General features: G+C 39.5%; 2 pseudogenes; both read right to left on the bottom strand.

Annotated features, from left to right (window-relative positions):
* Positions 1 to 8,275: 8,275 nt before the first annotated feature.
* On the bottom strand, positions 8,276 to 9,360 carry LOC125506851 (uncharacterized; annotated as a pseudogene).
* Positions 9,361 to 10,241: 881 nt separating this feature from the next.
* Positions 10,242 to 11,499, bottom strand: LOC147970600 (uncharacterized; annotated as a pseudogene).
* Between the last annotated feature and the right edge of the window lie 9,252 nt (positions 11,500 to 20,751).

The following is a 20,751-nucleotide window of genomic DNA, read 5'->3' as shown; positions in this document are numbered from 1 at the left end:
GTGTTGGGGACACAAGAGATTTCTTGTATTTGATTGCAGGGTGGTCTGAGAGAGACTATCTTCATCATACGCCTCCCACGGACGGATAAACCTTAGGTCATCCACTTGAGGGAAAATTGCTACTGTCACACAAAATTTCTATGCTTATGTATCATGAAAAGAATGCTTTATGTGATGCTTATATTGTTGAATTCATACATGATTCTACTGAAAATTATTATTAGAGAGGAACATATGCTTGTAGGTATTTCAATAATATCAAGTTTCCTATCTATGTGTTCAAAATCTTGAAGTTTTGCTTGTTTTGCCTTCCTATCCTAGTTGATTCTCGTTCCCATAAATTTTTTTCTCAAAAAATTCCTATGCATAGGAGTTGTGTTAGACTTAAATGTGCTTGTCATGTTCTTCATGATACTCTCTTTGTGTTTCAATTCTTATCTTTTATGCGAGCATCATTGAATCATCATGCCTAGCTAAAAGGCATTAAAGAAAAGCGCTTGTTGGGAGACAACCCAACACTTTTACCTAATGTTTTTGTGTGTTCACATGATTATGATATTGTAGTAATAATGTTTTATTGCTTTTGTTTCAATAAAGTGCCAAGTAAAGCCTTTAGGACCTTGTTGGGTGATAGTTGATTTGATCTTGCTGAAAAACAGAAACTTTTGCGCTCAGGAAAACAATTCTCATTTTTAACAGAAGCGTTATAAAATGCTGATTCTTTTTGCACAAGATTAATAGAAAAATTTCCCAAGTTTTCCTAATTGTTCATAATTTTTGGAGTAGCATAAGTATGGTTAGAGTACAGATTACTACAGACTGTTCTGTTTTTGACAGATTCTGTTTTCAATGCATAGTTTGCTTGTTTTCTAGTTTCCATGGCTTATATTGCTCAATATAAATTATGGAAATGATATGCTGCTGTAGGAATTGTTTGGAAAAAATTATGAATCTTGTCTTTGACAGTACAAAAGTGAAATGGTTTGCTCCTTATCATACTAACCTATCTCACGAAGTTCCGTTAAGTTTTGTGTGGTTGAAGTTTTCAAGTTTTGGGTGAGATGTCGATATGAGGAGAATAAGGAGTGAAAAGACCCTAATCTTGGGGATTCCCAAGGCACCCCATTGTAATATTCCAGGAAGATCCAAGCCACTAAGCTTGGGGATGCCCCGGAAGGCATCCCCTCTTTCGTCTCCAACATTATCGGTAAGCTCACTTGGAGCTATGTTTTCATTTGTCACATGATATGTGCTATGCTTGGAGCGTCAATTTATTTTGTTAGGATTTGCTTGGTGTTATTTATAATAATTTTTTGCATATTTTATTTCAATAAAAGTGGCAATGATAGCCTTTGCCATGCTTATTTTGCAAGTTTACATCTTGCTGTTTGAAAACAGAAAGTTTACCACTGTTGCAAAAATTCCCTAGAAAAGTCAGAATGTGATAAAATGTTGAAACTTTTTGCAAAATAAGCTATGATAAATTTTCTACAGTGTGGGAAATATTCATAACTTTTGGAGTTATGGAAGTATTGATACTCTTGCATTCTTTACAGACTGTACTGTTTTGGCAGATTGTTGTTATGTTTCCATTGTTTGCATATGCTTGCTTGTTTAATGATTCTATTTGAGGATATGAGTATTAAATATGCATAGGCATTTAGTATGCAATGTTTAATAATAATTTTAGTGATTTGCTACATTAGAAAATGATAAAGTTTTTGCATTGGTTTATACTAACTTATCTCATGAGTTCTTGTTGAGTTTTGTGTGGATGAAGTTTTTGAGATTTAGGAAAACCGTGATATGAGAAGAATTAAGGAGACACAAAAGCTCAAGCTTGGGGATGCCCAAGGCATACCAAGATAATATTTCAAGAAGTCTCAAGCATCTAAGCTTGGGGATGCCCCAATAGGCATCCCACCTTTCCTCTTTAACAATTATCGGTTAGTATTGGTTGAGCCTAAGTTTTTGCTTCTTCACATGAGTTGTGTTATTCTTAGAATGTCATTTTTGCTTTCTGTTTTAATAAAATACTTACATCTGAAAGTTTTAAATAAAATAGAATCCTCAAATAGTTGCCAGGGAGGCTAAGTAAGCGGATTCACATCCCGTCAACGAAGCTCTTTTCTATGGCATTTGCTCTTGTGCTTCACTTATATCCTATGAGTAAATTGTTGAATTAATTTAATGTCATAAAGTTGAAATCATATCATTCCTAGTGGTAACTTCGCATTGGGTTTAGAAAGTGAAATCTTTTGAGGCTTGATAATCACAATATTAGTCATACAAGCAATTCACGAATGATTAGTATAAGGAAGAGAACTTTCACATGCAAATACACTATCATGGAAATCTTTTGTCATTGTGAGCCCCCATCAAAATATTATATGCCAAAATTGTTCACATTGAACAAGGAAGATAATGTAATGGTTTATGTTTTTTCATATTCACATAGAAGTTATATTGTCATAGATCCTTCAACATGTGGTTCTTTCCCCCGTCTTTGCTAGCCAAAAATTCCGCACCAAGTAGAGATACTACTTGTGCATCCAAAAGCCCTTAAAGCCAAATCTTATTTTCAGGAGTCCAACATACCGACCTAAGGATTGAGCAAGATCCTTCAAGTAAGTTTTCATCGGTGCAATAAGGTAATAAAAATTGCTTCTAAAAGTGTAAGATCATTTAGTGTAAGAGAAAATTGAGCGTTGTACGAACTTGTGATGGTAAAGCAATAAAAGCGACAGACTACATAATAAAGGTTGCTATCACAAGGGTCAATATAACATGACGTTATTTTGCACTAAGGGATTGAGCAAACAAACAAATAAGCGCATGGCAACCTCTACTTCCCTCTGCGATGGGCCTATCTTTTACTTTTCAGTATTTATTTTTATGCAAAGAGTCAAAGTATTTCTCTCTATTCCTTTTTTATTTTCTCTTTTGGCAAGCATCATGTGGTAAGGAAAGATCTAGGAACATATTTCCAGTTGAATATGGGTGGCATGAGTTATTATTATTGACATCACCCTTAAGGTGAATATGTTGGGATGCAAAACAATAAGCCCCTATCTTTCTATGTGTTCGGTTGAAACATTTTGCTCATGTGTACAAGGTGGGTGTTAGCAATCATAGAAGACTATATGATGGTTGAGTATGTGGAGCTCTTACTTAAACTCTGTTGAATAAGTTGAATTGCAAATGCTTGGTGAATAAGAACATAGGTTGTTGGGTTTCAAGAGAATTCATTGTCTGAACCTTAACATGTGATTTGGTTGCCACTATAACATGAGAAGTTTCATAAGAAAGAATTGATGTTATGATGCTAGGAAAAATGATTGAAATTATCATTGATCAAACTTGTGCACTTTGCTAGCATTCACAATTCATAAATTATTTCTTTTATCATTTACCTACTCAAGGACGAGTAGGAATTAAGCTTGGGGATGCTGATACATCTCCAGTGTATCTATAATTTATGAAGTATTCATGCCGTTATATTATCATTATTGGATGTTTTACAATCATTTTATAGACCCTTTACATCATTTTTTGGACTAACCTATTGACCCAGTGCCCAGTGCCAGTTGCTGTTTTTTTGCTTGTTTTTTAAATCACAGAAAATCAATATTAAACAGAGTCCAAACACCGCGAAACTTTTTGTGGATTTTTTATGGGCCAGAAGACTCCCGATGGGCTAGAGCAGCACCTGGGGGTGCCCCGAGGGGGGCACAACCCACCAGGGCGCGCCAGGCCCCCTGGCGCGCCCAGGTGGGTTGTGGCCACCTCGGTGGCCTCCCGCACCCCTTCTTTGCACTATAAATTCCCAAATATTTTGAAACCCTTTGGGGTTAACCTAGATCAGAAGTTCCGCCGCCGCAGGGCTCTATAGCCACCGAAAACCAATCTAGACCCTTTCCGGCACCCTGTCGGAGGGGGGAATCATCACCGGTGGCCATCTTCATCATCCCGGCGGCCACCATGATGAGGAGGGAGTAGTCCACCCTCGGGGCTGAGGGTTTGTACCAGTAGCTATGTGCTTAATCTCTCTCTCTCTCTCTCTCTCGTGTTCTTGAGATGTCACAGTCTTGATGTATCGCGGACTTTGTTAATCTAGTCGAATCATATGGTGTTTTCCCCTCTATATCTTGTGATGAATTGATTTTTCCCTTTGAGATTTCGTTGTTATCGTATTGAATACTTTTATGGATTTGAGAATTCTTGATATATGTCTTGCAATTTAATACTCGTGGTGACAATGGGGTATCATATTGATTCACTTGATATATGTTTTGGCACTCAACTCGTGGATTCCCGAGGTGACATTGGGGTAATCTATGCATAGGGGTTGATGCACATTCTTATCTTTGTTTCTCCGGTAGAAATCTTGGGGCACTCTTTGAAGTTCTTTGTGTTGGATTGAGTACTATGAATATGAATTTGCTTTGGTGTTATTTTAGTACGAACTCTAGGATAGATCGAACGAAAAGAATAGCTTTGTGTTATTTTAGTACGAACTCTTGAATAGATCGAACAGAAAGAATAGCTTTGAGGTGGTTTCGTACCCTACAAACAATTTATTATTATGTTCTCCGCTAGATAGGAACTTTGGAGTGATTCTTCGTTGCACGTTGAGGGATAGTTATATGATCCAATTATATTAGCACTGTTGAGAGATTGCACTAGCGAAAGTACAGACCCTAGGCCTCATTTTCAAGCATTGCAATACCGTTTGTGCTCCGTTTTATCAATCTCTACCTTGTTGTTTTTATTTATTCAGATTATAAAAATATATTTCTACCATCCATATTACACTTATCACCATCTCTTCGCCGAACTAGTGCACCTATACAAATTGCCATTGTATTGGGTGTGTTGGGGAAAGAGATTTCTTGTATTTGATTGCAGGGTCATCTGAGAGAGACTATCTTCGTCCTACGACTCCCACGGATTGATAAAACTCAGGTCATCCACTTGAGGGAAAATTGCTATTATCCTACAAAACTCTGCGCTTGGACACCCAACACATGTGTACAAGAGTAAAGTTGCATAGTAGACATCAATAACACACATCAATCAAACCCTGATGTCACCTACATACTCCAATGTCACCACAAGTATCTGTGGGTCAATTATACGATATGCATCAAACAACTTCAGATTCATAATATTCAATCCAACATAAAGAACCTCAAAGAGTGCCCCAAGATTCCTACCAAAGGATCAAGGATGAAAACGTGCATCAACCCCTATGCATAGATTACCCCAATGTCACCTCGGGAATCCGCGAGTTGAGTGCCAAAACATACATCAAGTGAATCAATAAAATACCCCATTGTCACCACGGGTATCCCATGAAAGACATACATCAAGTGTTCTCAAATCCATAATAGTATTCAATCCGATAATAGTGAAACCTCAAAGGTAAGACTCAATTCATCACAAGAAGGTAGAGGGGGAGAAACACCATATGATCCAACTATAATAACAAAGCTCGCGGTACATCAAGATCGTGCCAAATCAAGAACACGAGAGAGAGAGAGATCAAACACATAGCTACTGGTATATACCCTCAACCCCGAGGGTGAACTACTCCCTTCTCGTCATGGAGAGCGCCGGGATGATGAAGATGGCCACCGGTGATGGTTTCCCCCTCCGGCAGGGTGCCGGAACAGGCCCCCAATTGGTTTTTCATGGCTATAGAGGCTTGCGGCGGTAGAACTCCCGATTTAGGTTTATTTCTGGGGGTTTCTATATTTATTGGAATTTTTGGCATCGAGAACAGGTCAGGGGGTCGATGAGGAGCCCACAAGACCGGAGGGCGTGCCCTCCACCCTTGTGGAGGCCTCGTGGCTCTTCTGGCCTAACTCTTTTGCTTTGGGGTCTTCTTCTGGTCCACAAAAAATCACCGTATATTTTCAGCTCACTTGGACTACGTTTGATATTCCTTTTCCGCGAAAATCAAAAACAAGGAAAAAAACAGAAGGGCACTGGGCTCTAGGTTAATAGGTTAGTCCCAAAAATAATATAAAATAGCATATGAATGCATATAAAACATCCAAGATGGATAATATAATAACATGGAGCAATCAAAAATTATAGATACATTAGAGACGTATCAGCAACCCACAGGTACCAATATGAGGTTTTGAGACAAAGATCAAATACAAGAGATGAACTACGGTTTGAGAGGAGATGGTGCTAGTGAAGATGTTGATGGAGATTGACCCCCTCTCGATTAGAGGATCGTTGGTGATGACGATGGCTTCGATTTCCCCCTCCGGAAGGGAAGTTTCCCTGGCAGAACAGCTCCGCCGGAGCCCTAAATTGGTTCTGCCAAAGTTCCACCTCGAGATGGCGGCGCTTCATCCCAAAAGCTCTCCTCTGTTTTTTTTTCAGGTCAAAACACATCATATAGCAGAAGATGGGCACCGGAGGCCTTCCAGGGGGCCCACAAGCCAGGGGGTGCGTGATACGTCTCCAACGTATCTATAATTTATGAAGTATTCATGATGTTATATTATCATTCTTGGATGTTTTACAATCATTTTATAGCAACTTTATATCATTTTTTGGGACTAACTGCTACCTCTTGAGCATTCTTGGTTTTCCCTTGAGGCCTCATTTGGTAGAAGTGGATTTGAGAGGTCTTGGGAGGGGGATTTCAGGGGATTTGGTGAATCCCCCTCTTCCACCCAATCCCCTCAAAACCCCTTGAATCCTCAAAACCATTTCTTTCACAATCCTCTTTATTTAAAATTTCCATTTGGTAGAAAGGGTTTGTCATGTTGACATAACATGGTATAGAACATTTAAAAATCCAGTCTTTACACATGTAACCAACTCCCCTTATATCCTTTGCTGCAGAATTGATAAAAATGATTTGAAATCAATATCGCATCACGACAACTACATAATTTATCATAACAGCATGTTTTTGAGACCCAAATCCCAACATTTATAATTTATCATAACAACATAATCTTTGATAGCAAACACCCATCAGATTTTGCCCAAAGTGTGGTTGAGCAAGTTGTAAACATGAGTCTCACAGCAGTCCCCAAATGAGATGTCAGGAATTAAGTGGTACACTTCACTTCATCAGCTCTACTTCTACACGCAAAATCTCCTTTTTGATCATGTCAGGCGATGTCTCCCTTTTCACAACGGTCTTCTTGCTCCAATCTTCAACCATGCAAACAAGAATGAATAGTCAATTACAATGTATACATTTCTCTGAATAGTATATATGGCTTGAAATGGCAGAACAGGTTACAGTAATTAGATGAATGAAATGCATAAGTGTCGAATCAAAACAATAACAAAAAATACCATGTTCCCAACGCTGTTTTGATACACGATATGGGTGAAGTGACATGACACTTCCAGAAACAAGGATACAACAATCACTGGTCCGAAATGATAATACAAGGCGGTGTAGATCTCTAAGGAGAATCATTAAAAGGGAAGGACACGCGGCAAGATGCCATCAAGCTCCCAGCAGCAATGGTCGGGGAGCATGTCCACATTGTGCATCAGAGAACAAATATCATTTACTATAAGATGTACATTTCTTTATAACTGAGAATCTAACCATAAATCTAAGAACGTGCTTCTTACAATAAACATAAGAAATTCCGAAATTGACACATATCCTCCTATATCTATACATGAGAATGTGCTTCTTACAATAAACATAAGAAATTCCGAAATTGACACATATCCTCCTATATCTGTACATGAGAATGTGCTTCTTACAATAAACATAAGAATTCTAAAATCAACCTCCTTGTAAGTATACAGGTCTAAACAAACACACTCTTACATCAGTCCCATTTCCTCCTATATCTATATATGAGAATGATTTTCATTATCTAGATCACATGTATTTGCCAAAGGAATTATAAAGAAATGACTGATTAGTTATTACCAGCTAGCACATGCACACAATTTATAGTACCAAGGCAGATCACAATTTATAGTACCAAGGCACATGAACACGCACATGCGCACACTCTTACGACCAAGAAGAAGAAACCCTCAAACAAATCAAAAAAGAAAATAAGAAGCGAGCGAGGGGCAGAATCACCAAAATTATAGTACAATTTATATACAGAGGACCCTAACATAAGCATCCAAGCACACAATTTCAGAAGATGTGTTAAAAAAATGTGCCCAATCTAACAACTGTATAGTACACTCTATTCTTCCTAGCTTGGATGCACTTCTCCTTTTATATCTAGTTGTAGTTGACCACAAGAGCAAGATTGTTACCTTAGATACGTTGATGCAACTCGGCCATTTCGCTCCGAAGAAACGCAGCAACACTATCTTCATCTTCGGCAGCAGAATTCAGAAAAATCTCATGATTCTCAACACTTTTGAACACTTTGTAGGCAGCAGCTCTTTCATCGCGGCGGATGATTTCCATCTTGTGCAAAACAGCAATGCACTTGCTGATGGAGAACTCTTGGGCATTTTTTGACCCTGCCAACAAAACAGACTCCTCCCCCGCTTGCTTCCATTTGATCTCCACATATTGTGCCATCACCTCCACCATTGGGTCATCACGCTTCGTCTTCTTGGGCTCCTTCACTGGCTTCTTATTTGAACCACCGGGCACCTGTTTGGGCAGCATCTCTTGGACCATCACTTGGGGAAGCATCTCTTGAACCACCACTTGGGGCAGCATCTCTTGAACCATCACTTGGGGCAACATCTCTTGGATCATCATACATGTGTAAATCATCACCATATTGATTCAGGTCAAAAGAGAAGGCAATCTGCTCTCTTTCAACTTTGGGATCACCAGCACTCACTTGTGTAACCTCAGTTGATGTGAAATTGAAGTTACCTTCTGCTATATGTCCTGCACAAACACCCAAGTTATCATTAAAGGCCACATAGCAATGAAAATTCATTATAAAGGTCAATAAAAAGAGAGGAAATGAAAATCCATTCAACTCAGTAACTCACCATCATACAGATCACCAAGCTTATTGTAGAGGGGAAAAGGCTTATTCTGGAACTTAGCTATTTCTGGCAACGTTTGTATATATAAAAGAAATGATTTATCAAACTTAGATTGCTCAAAAACAAGATTGATTACAAAAGAATGGAATACAAGTCATCAAGTTTTGCAAAGACAAAATGCACTACACTAGAACTTACAGTCATCAAGTTTTGCCAAAGATGCACGTCAGCATCTATCATGTGTGTATGATAGTTCCAGTTGACACCACTCTGTTTGCGGGCATCTTTAATAAGTCTGTATTGAGCTTTCAAGTCTTTCTGCTTTTCCTGAATCTGTATCTTTGTAAAATTAGTGTGGCCATATCTTTCATGAAATAAATCTGCCATCCTATTCCACGCTTCAGTTGACCAACCATTCTGTCCCCTATGGTACGGAGTGTTGTGCTCCTGAAGTATCTCCACCAAACCCTTTTCCAAAGCTGGGTTCCATTGAGCTCTTGGCTTTTTAACTACACCAACACAAATTTACATTGTTCAAAATTAATGCTCACCAAAACAAATAGTGATAAACTATCATGAGCTAGCTAATATTCAAGATGAGAAATATTAATGCAACATGTATTGGCACCCAGAAGGTCATGGTGAGCTATCTCTCTGCTATAGACTTGTTTCTGACATTCATCCGGGGCTTAGGGAATAATAGTCCTATTCCTAATAAAATTTCTGTAACAAAAAATCATTACAGAAAAATTTAGAATGGCATATGTCAAATATGTTACTATGCATTAACATGCCTAGGTATGCTTTTAGGGCTGCATTTGGTATATATCTCAAGACAACCAGAAAGAATATCGTATAAAAATGCTTATGTTAGGATAATACAGATTTACAAGAAAAGATAAACAAAGTGCATGAATAGGTACTTCTAGACAGTCAATAAATAAGGTGAAAAGGAGGAATCAATATTTTTCAAAAGGAAAAAACCAGCTATGAAGACGACTGTCAAATATCATATCAATTAACACTACATTGCTACTTGTTACAGTAGACCAAATACCTCTTGGAGGTGTCTTTTTAATTTTGGGTGATGGTTTCTTCGCACCATGTGAAGCTTTTTTCCCACTTGCTTTCATGAGATGATACTTTGGGGACCCCTTTGGATACATATCTGCATTTAACACACACTACATCATTAGATGATGAAGACAAGAGAAGTTAATTAATTAATATATGTATATATAAGATTAAAGCACAGACCATCATGTTGGCTATTCAGGATGGTATGCTTCCCACATTTGCATTGCGATTTCATCCCTTAGAGTGTTCCCTAAGTCGTTGTTCTCATAGTTATTCTCGTCGCCATTCAGGAGATCAACAAAAACATTTGGCGCTATGTTATCGGGCTAGTTGTCAAGCCAAGTCTCGTCACCCTTCTCCATTTTGATGATATTGTGAAGAACCACGGCAGCTGCGGGAAGTTTCATTTGGTTCTCGATTGAATGCAGTGTGCCAACATGAAGAATTGGGAAGCACTTTTTAAGAATTCCTAGGGACCTCTCCACATGGTTTCGTAGAACGGCATGCCGATGATTGAACAATTCCCTGTGGTTTTGTGGCCGGGGATGTCCATGACCAAATTCCTTCAAATGATATTGGACACCCCAATAAGGTATGAGAAATGACTGAGTGTTTGCATAACCCCCATCAACTAGGTAAAACTTTCCCTCGGGTACTTTAAATCCCTTGCTCATTGCAGAATGAAGAACCCTCGCATCCGTAGCTGAACCCTCACAACCACATGATATGGAAGTGAATCTTAGATCGAAGTCACATGCAACCATAATATTATGAGTCAAGGTACCCTTCCTATTCCGAAATGGAGCAGCAATCCCAGGTGTTGCGGTTATAGGAACATGTGACCCATCAATGGCTCCTAAACAGTTCTGGAAGCAAAGATTGCAGGTCAATAAAGAACTATAAGTTAGATAATAAGAGGAATTGTGGAAGCGTTAAAAATGGAAACCTGGAAGTAAGGATAGAATCTTGTGTCAATGGAGATTTTTGGATGTGGCTCATCAATGTTTGGAGGCTTCAGAAATCGACTAGCTAAGACGGGGATGATGTTGAAGAACTCATTGATGTACTCATGAAATGTTTGTCCGCTATGCTGAAATTCTAGCTGGAGATCTTCATAAGACGCGTTGTGAGACACCATGTATAGGAAAAGGCTAACTTATCCTCCACCTTAATTCTTGTATCGGATATCAGATTTTCTCTTCTAAGATAAGATGCCAAAGCCCGAAAGATATGTGGCTCCGTCCTATAAGCTACGAGGCAATTCTTAACATGCCCTCCAAGGATATCGTCAACACGCTTCTTGCCATAAAGGAAAGAGCTATGTCGCTGCTTTCTCTCGACTGGTCCTCTATTACGCATTATATGCAATACAGGCAGAATAAAGGACATCATATCATCATCATCCTCACTTCTCATCTTCCTAATTCGATCGATAATCTCGGAGTTCATCTTGGCACTAAAACTCGAGTAAACAAGCAACAAATAAGAACTACATTTCTTGATTTACTTGACTTGAAGCAAATTATTAATAAGACATACACACATAGTAAGACTACAAGAGCCATCAAGTAGGATATAGTACTTCGGTTAAGACTTTCGAAACAAGGTCTGGATTTCATATCATGAGGACAGAATGATAAGACTACAAGGGCTATAGTACTTTGATTAAGACTTAAGAAACAAGGTCTAGAGGCCAAAAAGCTTGTGTAAATTACCGAACTTAGGCATGACAATTGGATCCCAAGATGGAGGCAACTCGTCCACCCCAACAAGAACCCAGGCTGCTGGTTGTCAAAATAAGAACATATCAGAACCTCCCAATCAGTAATTAAAAATGAAACAGGGAAACTCAGGTATATTCCAATCAGGTTACATCATATCATATCTAGAGTAAGTGGAGATAGATGATATGCCCATAGAATACAAATAGGTGAATGGACCAAGAATATGTATGTTGTAATCCAAGCAACTCAGCGCATCTCCAACAACTCCACTTTTCCCCAATAAATTCCTGGCTGTGGAGGAGTTGGGCCAAAAAAATCAGCTCCAACAACTCCCCTTTCCCCAGTAAATTTATTCATAGGATGAAATTGGTGCCTTATTACTTTCAAGAACAATTTACTTACACGAAACTAGAATTTATTAATCAGATTCAGTGGGTAACACTTAATTTGGTCAAAAATGCAAATGAACAAATGAGAGCTTGCGGGCAAGAGCTCGAGATTTCAGTCTTGCTGAACTAGAGTTCAACTCATGCTCTTCATATACGAGAAATTTGGACCACGAAATTCCAAATCATAGTTATGTATTTAACCCCCTGTTTGCAATGCGCCAAACATGGTACTGTCAAATGCTACGGATGGATGTCATTATGTCAAGATACCAGCTGAAGACATATATTCAGATACTCTATTCAGATTGTATGGATCCATGATCCATGATACAATGCGCCAAACAGTCAGATTGTATAGACCAAACATCCATCGTTCATCTAGGAATAGGAAGGAATCCCTATCTGGTTCCAAGTATTTCAATAGACTTCCTATTCCTTCCTCTATTGACCAGTGGCAAGCTACTGCTAACAAACCAGATCCATTTACCCCTTCCTCTGCTTCGGGAGAAACAGAGGACAGAGTCACAGAGAAATGCATACTCCCTTACTGTTTGTTTGTTTATTTACCCTCTTCGAAACACATGCCAAACTGCAATACAAGCAGTTCAATCTGTACAAATAGGTGACTCCACTTACACCTGAAACTAGCTATGTAGACATGGACGGCTAGGGTTAGGGTAGAAGACGACGGCGTTCTTGGCAAGCTAGCTGGGTAGGGTTAGGGTACATGTGGAGCTGGGGGTAGGAGACGTTGTTCTTGGCGTGCTTGCCGGTGAGGATGAGGCGGACGGAGGGCGTGCCATGGAGAGGAGGGGAGGGGAGGGGAGGGGGTGCAGTTACTAACCACCGGGGAGAAGTCCAGTATGCCGGAGGAGATCGCCGGCGTCGAGGCGTCGGGCGGCGCGGCGTCTTGGGGAGGAGTCAACGGCGGCGTCCTGAAAGAGGAGTTGGGCGGCGGTGTCTTGATGAGTCGGGCGGACAAATCCTCGAGGGTTCTGAACCGCGTGGGAGGAAGTGGATGGACGGGGAATCGAGGGGATTGGGCCCATGTAACCTCGCCTACCAAACGGGCTGACGAAGTTTTGCGAGGATTCTGGGCCTCACGGGGTTAATCCTTTGAAAACCCCTCCGACCCACGTCTACCGAATGAGGCCTGAAGAGGAAAGGGTGATGCAGCAAAGTAGCGTAAGTATTTCCCTCAGTTTTTGAGAACCAAGGTATCAATCTAGTAGGAGACAACACAAAAGTCACCTAGTACCTGCACAAACAATCAAGAACCTTGCAACCAACATGATAAAGGGGTTGTCAATCCCTTCACGGCCACTCGCAAAAGTGAGATCTGATAAAGATAGTAAAGTAAATATTTTTGGTATTTTTGTTGTATAGATTGGAAAGTAAAGATTGCAAAATAGTAAACGAGATGCGATGTAAATAAAAGAGATGCAATATAATAAGAAAGAGACCCGGGGCATAGGTTTCACTAGTGGCTTCTCTCAAGATAGCATGTATTATGGTGGGTGAACAAATTACTGTCGAGGAATTGATAGAAAAGTGCATAGTTATGAGAATATCTAGGCAATGATCATGAATATAGGCATCACGTCCATGTCAAGTAGATTGAAACGATTCAGCATCTACTATTACTCCACACACCGACCCCTATCCAGCATGCATCTAGAGTATTAAGTTCATAAGAATAAAGTAACGCATTAAGCAAGATGACATGATGTAGAGGGATAAACTCAAGCAATATGATATAAACCCCATCTTTTTATCCTCGATGGCAACAATACAATATGTGCCTTGCTGCCCCTACTGTCACTGGGAAAGGACACCGCAAGATTGAACCCAAAGCTAAGCATTTCTCCTATTGCAAGAAAGATCAATCTAGTAGGCCAAACTAAACCGATAATTCGAAGAGACTTGCAAAGATATCAAATCATGCATATAAGAATTCAGAGAAGAACCAAATAATATTCATAGATAATCTTGTTCATAAACCCACAATTCATGAGATCTCGGCAAACACACCGCAAAAGAGTATTACATCGAATAGATCTCCAAGAACATCGAGGAGAACTTTGTATTGAGAATCAAAGAGAGAGAAGAAGCCATCTAGCTAATAACCATGGACCCGAAGGTCTGTGGTAAACTACTCATGCTTCATCGGAGAGGCTATGATGTTGATGTAGAAGCCCTCCGTGATCGATTCCCCCTCTGGCAAATCGCCGGAAAAGGCCCCAAGAAGGGATCTCACTGGTACAGAAGGTTGCGGAGGTGGAAAAGTGGTTTCGTGGCTCTCTGCGATCGATCTTCGTGTAAGAGTATATATAGGCGGAAGAAGTACATCGGTGGAGATATGTGGGGCCCACGAGGGTGGGGGCGCGCCTACCCACTGGGTGCGCCCTCCTGCCTCGTGGCTGACTCACGGAGTTCCAGACTTCAACTCCAAGTCTTCGGGTTTGCTTTTGGTCCAAGAAAGATCATCGCGAAGGTTTCATTCCGTTTGGATTCCGTTTGGTATTCCTTTTCTGCGAAACTCTAAAATAGGCAAAAAAACAGAAATTGGCACTGGGCCTCCGGTTAATAGGTTAGTCCCAAAAATAATATAAAAGAGCATATTAAAGCCCATTAAACATCCAAAATAGATAATATAATAGCATGGAACAATAAAAAATTATAGATACGTTGGAGACATATCAAGCATCCCCAAGCTTAATTCCTGCTCGTCCTCGAGTAGGTGAATGCTAAAAACAGAATATTTGATGTGGAATGCTACCTAAAATAATTATAATGTGATTTTCTTTATTGTGGCATGAATGTTCAGATCTGAAAGATTCAAAATAAAAGTTTTATATTGACATAAAAATAATAATACTTCAAGCATACTAATAAAGTAATCATGCCTTCTCAAAATAACATGGCCAAAGAAAGCTATACCCACAAAATCATATAGTCTGGCTATGCTCTATCTTCATCACACAAAATATTTAAATCATGCACAACCCCGATGACAAGCCAAGCAATTGTTTTGTACTTTTGATCTTCTCAAACTTTTTCAATCTTCATGCAATACATGAGTGTGATCCATGGACATAGCACTATAAGTGGAATAGAATGGTGGTTGTGGATAAGACAAAAAGGAGAAGATAGTCTCACATCAACTAGGCATATCAACGGGCTATGGAGATGCCCATCAATAGATATCAATGTGAGTGAGTAGGGATTGCCATGCAACGGATGCACTAGAGCTATAAGTGTATGAAAGCTCAAAAAGAAACTAAGTGGGTGTGTATCCTACTCGCTTGCTCACGAAGTCCTAGGGCATTTTGAGGAAGCCCACCATTGGAATATACAAGCCAAGTTCTATAATGAAAAATTCCCACTAGTATATGAAAGTGACAAAATAGGAGACTCGCTGTCATGAAGATCATGGTGCTACTTTGAAGCACAAGTGTGGAAAAAGGATAGTAGCATTGCCCCTTCTCTCTTTTTCTCTCGTTTTATTATTTGGGCCTTTTCTCTTTTTTATGGCCTTTTTTTTTCGTCCGGAGTCTCATCCTGACTTGTGGGGGAATCATAGTCTCCATCATCCTTTCCTCACATGGGACAATGCTCTAATAATGATGATCATCACACTTTTATTTACTTGCAACTCAAGAGTTACACCTCGATACTTAGAACAAAATTTGACTCTATGTGAATGCCTCCGGTGGTGTACCGGGATGTTCAATGAATCAAGAGTGACATGTATGAAAAATTATGTACGGTGGCTTTGCCACAAATACGATGTCAACCACATGATCATGCAAAGCAATATGACAATGATGGAGCATGTCATAATAAACGGAACGGTGAAAAGTTGCATGGCAATATATCTCGGAATGGCTATGGAAATGTCATAATAGGTAGGTATGGTGGCTGTTTTGAGGAAGGTAAATGGTGGGTTTATGGTACCGGCGAAAGTTGCGCGGTACTAGAGAGGCTAGCAATGGTGGAAGGGTGAGAGTGCGTATAATCCATGGACTCAACATTAGTCATAAAGAACTCACATACTTATTGCAAAAATATATTAGTTATCGAAACAAAGTATTATACGCATGCTCCTAGGGGGATAGATTGGTAGGAAAATACCATCGCTCGTCCCCGACCGCCACTCATAAGGAAGACAATCAAAAAATAAATCATGCTCCGACTTCATCACATAACGGTTCACCATACGTGCATGATACGGGAATCACAAACTTTAACACAAGTATCTCTCAAATTCACAACTACTCAACTAGCATGACTCTAATATCACCATATTCATATCTCAAAACAATCATAAGGAATCAAACTTCTCATAGTATTCAATGCACTTTATATGAAAGTTTTTATTATACCCATCCTGGATGCCCATCATATTAAGACTAATTTTATAGCCAAAGCAAAAATACCATGCTGTTCTAAAGGATTCTCGAAATAATACAAGTAAAGCATGAGAGATCAATAATTTCTATAAAATAGAATCACCACCGTGCTCTAAAAAGATATAAGTGAAGCACTAGAGCAAAATTATTTAGCTCAAAAGATATAAGTGAAGCACATAGAGTATTCTAATAAATTCCGATTCATGCGTGTCTCTCCCAAAAGGTGTGTACAGCAAGGATGATTTTGGTAAACTAAAAAGCAAAGACTCAAATTATACAAGAGGCTCCAAGAAAAACACATATCATGTGGTGCATAAAAATATAGCCTCAAGTAAAGTTACCAATAGACGAAGTCGAAAGAGGGGATGCCTTCCGGGGCATCCCCAAGCTTAGGATTTTGGTTGTCCTTGAATTTTACCTTGGGGTGCCTTGGGCATCCCCAAGATTAGGCTCTTGCCACTCCTTATTCCAAAATCCATCAAATCTTTACCGAAAAACTTGAAAAACTTCACAACACAAAACTTCAACAGAAAAATCTAATGACCTCCGTTAGTATAAGAAAATAAACCACCACTTTAAGGTACTGTAATGAACTCATTGTTTATTTATATTGGTGTTAAACCTACTATATTCCAACTTCTCTATGGTTCATACCCCCCGATAATAGCCATAGATGCATCAAAATAAGCAAACAACACGCGAAAAACAGAATATGTTAAAAATGGAACCGTCTGTAGCAATCTATAGGTTTCGAATACTTCTGTAACTCCAAAAATTCTGAAAAATTAGGGCGACCAGTAAAATTTGTATATTGATCTACTGCAGTTGGAATTGGTATTTTATTGCTCTCTGGTAAAAAAATGAAAATTATTTTCATGAGCGCATACTTTCTATTTTTATCAGCAAGATCAAACAACAATCACCCAAGAAGATCCTAAAGGCTTTACTTGGCACAAACACTAATTAAAACATAAAAAAACACAATCATAACAGAGGCTAGATGAATTATTTATTAATAAATAGGAACAAAAAGCAAAGAACAAAAATAAAATTGGGTTTCCTCCCAACAAGCGCTATCGTTTAACGCCCCAAGCTAGGCATAAAAACAGGAATAGATCTAGCTATTGTCATCTTTGGTATGCAATCCATAAGTGGCTCTCATAATAGATTCATAAGGAAATTTAATTTTCTTCCTAGGAAAGTGTTCCATGGCTTTCCTTAACGGAAATTGGAATATAATATTTCCTTCTTTCATGTCAATAATTGCACCAATCATTCTAATGAAAGGTCTACCAAGAATAATAGGACATGTAGGATTGCAATCTATATCAAGAACAATGAAATCTACGGGAAACTAATTCCTATTTGCAACAATAAGAACATCATTAATCCTTCCCATAGGTTTCTTAATGGTGGAACCGCAAGATGCAAATTTAAAGAACAATCATCAAATTCACGAAAACTTAGCACATCACACAAAGTTTTTGGAATCGTGGAAACACTAGCACCCAAATCACACAAAGCGTAGCATTCATAATCTTTAATTTTAATTTTAATAGTAGGTTCCCACTCATCATAAAGTTTCCTAGGGATAGAAACTTTTAGTTCAAGCTTTTCTTCATAGGATTGCATTAAAGCATCAACGATATGTTTAGTAAAAGCTTTATTTTGATTATAAGCATGAGGAGAATTTAACACGAATTGCAACAAAGAAATAAAATCTATCAAAGAGCAATTATCATAATTAAATTCCTTGAAATCCAAAATAGTGGGTTCATTGCTATGTAAAGTTTTGAGCTCTTCAATCCCACTTTTATTAATTTTTGCATCAAGTCTAAAAACTACGAATCATTGGGACGCCTTTTAACTAAAGTTGACGCATCTCTAGTCCCATACTTATCAAGATTCATATTGGAAAACAAAGATTTAATAGGAGTCACATCAATCACTTTTAGATCTTCATCGTTATTATCATGAAAATCTTCCGGTTTAGCGGTCATCTTATTAACTAAGTGATAACCCACAAGTATAGGGGATCGCAACAATTTTCGATAAGTAAGAGTGTCGAACCCAACGAGGAGCTAAAGGTAGAACAAATATTCCCTCAAGTTCTATCGACCACCGATACAACTCTACGCACGCTTGACGTTCGCTTTACCTAGAACAAGTACGAAACTAGAAGTACTTTGTAGGTGTTGTTGGATAGGTTTGCAAGATAATAAAGAGTACGTAAATAAAAAGTAGTGGCTGTTTAGATAAAGAAACAATAAAGTAAATATAGCGAGTGTGGAAAAGTGGTGGTAGGAGTTGCGAAATTGCCCCTAGGCAATTGACTACTTTACTAGACCGATAGCAAGTATTATGTGGGAGAGGCCACTGCTAGCATGTCATCCCTGACTTGGAATTCTATGCACTTATGATTGGAACTATTAGCAAGCATCCGCAACTACTAATGTTCATTAAGGTAAAACCCAACCATAGTATTAAGATATATTGGTCCCCCTTCCATCCCGTATGCATCAATTTCTATGCTAGGTTGAAGCTTCTGTCACTCTTGCCCTCCAATACATAGTCCTATCAACATACAACTAACCCTAGGGTGTGATCCACGCGCGCAATCATATGATGGGCACCAAAGGACAGCAACATAACCATAAGCAAATTAAATCAATCATAGCAATTCATCAACCACCGATAGGACAACGAAAATCTACTCAGACATCATAGGATGGCAACACATCATTGGATAATAATATGAAGCATAAAGCACCATGTTCAAGTAGAGGGTACAGCGGGTTGCGGGAGAGTGGACCGCTGTAGATAGAGGGGGGAAGGTGATGGAGATGTTGGTGAAGATGGCGGAGGTGTTGGTGTAGATCGCGGTGATGATGATGATGGCCACGGCAGCGTTCCGGCGCCACCGGAAGAGAAGGGGAGAGGGGGGACTTCTTCTTCTTCTTCCTTGACCTCCTCCCTAGATGGGAGAAGGGTTTCCCCTCTGGTCCTTGGCCCCCATGGCATGGGAGGGGCGAGAGCCCCTCCGAGATTGGATCTGTCTCTCTGTCTCTCTCTGTTTTTGCGTTCTCAGATTCTTCCCTTTCACCGTTTCTTATATTCCCGGAGATGTTGGAGGTGTTGGTGTAGATCGCGGTGATGATGATGATGGCCACGGCAGCGTTCCGGCGCCACCGGAAGAGAAGGGGAGAGGGGGGCCTTCGTCTTCTTCTTCCTTGACCTCCTCCCTAGAAGGGAGAAGGGTTTCCCCTCTGGTCCTTGGCCTCCATGGCATGGGAGGGGCGAGAGCCCCTCCAAGATTGGATCTGTCTCTCTGTCTCTCTCTGTTTCTGCGTTCTCAGATTCTTCCCTTTCACCGTTTCTTATATCCCCGGAGATCCGTAACTCCGATTGGGATGAAATTTTGACACGATCTCTATCCGGATATTAGCTTTCTTGCAGCGAAAGAAGGGCATCAACCGCCTTACGGGTGGCCCACGAGGGTCAGGGGCGCGCCCAGGGGGGCAGGCGCGCCCCCTGCCTCATGGCCACCTCGGGCACCGTCTCGCGTGGATTTTTCTTCCCAAAAATCATATATATTCCAAAAAAATCTCTGTTAGTTTTTATCCCGTTTGAACTCCATTTGATATGGATATTCTGCGAAACAAAAAACATGCAACAAACAGGAACTAGCACTGGGCACTGGATCAATATGTTAGTCCCAAAAATAGTATAAAAAGTTGCCAAAAGTATATGGAAGTTGTAGAATATTGGCATGGAACAATCAAAAATTATAGATACGACGGAGACGTATCACTAAGGTGGCTTGCTTATCCAAAATTTGGCCCACTAAATTTTCAAGATGAGCAAACTGAGATTTCAGGCCATAAAATTCCTTAGACATGTCATCGAGCTCTTTATTCATGTATTCCATAAAACTCTTTTGTTCTTTAAATTCATTTATGAAGAAATTGTTATGCTCAAATTGCAAAGACATGAAACTTCTAACATTGTTTTCAATTTCTTCCAACCTTCTAAGGTGAGGATCAACGCCTTTTGGCAGAGCCATCAAAGCAAACAGGCACAATAGAAGCAAGTAGAAAGAGACGAACAGAAAAGGGGCGAAGAAAAGGTAAAGGTTTTCGAAAAATTGTTTTAGAAGTGGGGGAGAGGAAAACGAGA

Source organism: Triticum urartu, chromosome 5A (assembly GCF_056163025.1).
Source record: "Triticum urartu cultivar PI428250 chromosome 5A, HENAU_Tu73, whole genome shotgun sequence".
NCBI lineage: Eukaryota > Viridiplantae > Streptophyta > Magnoliopsida > Poales > Poaceae > Triticum > Triticum urartu.
This window is presented reverse-complemented; position numbering and strand designations above follow the sequence as displayed.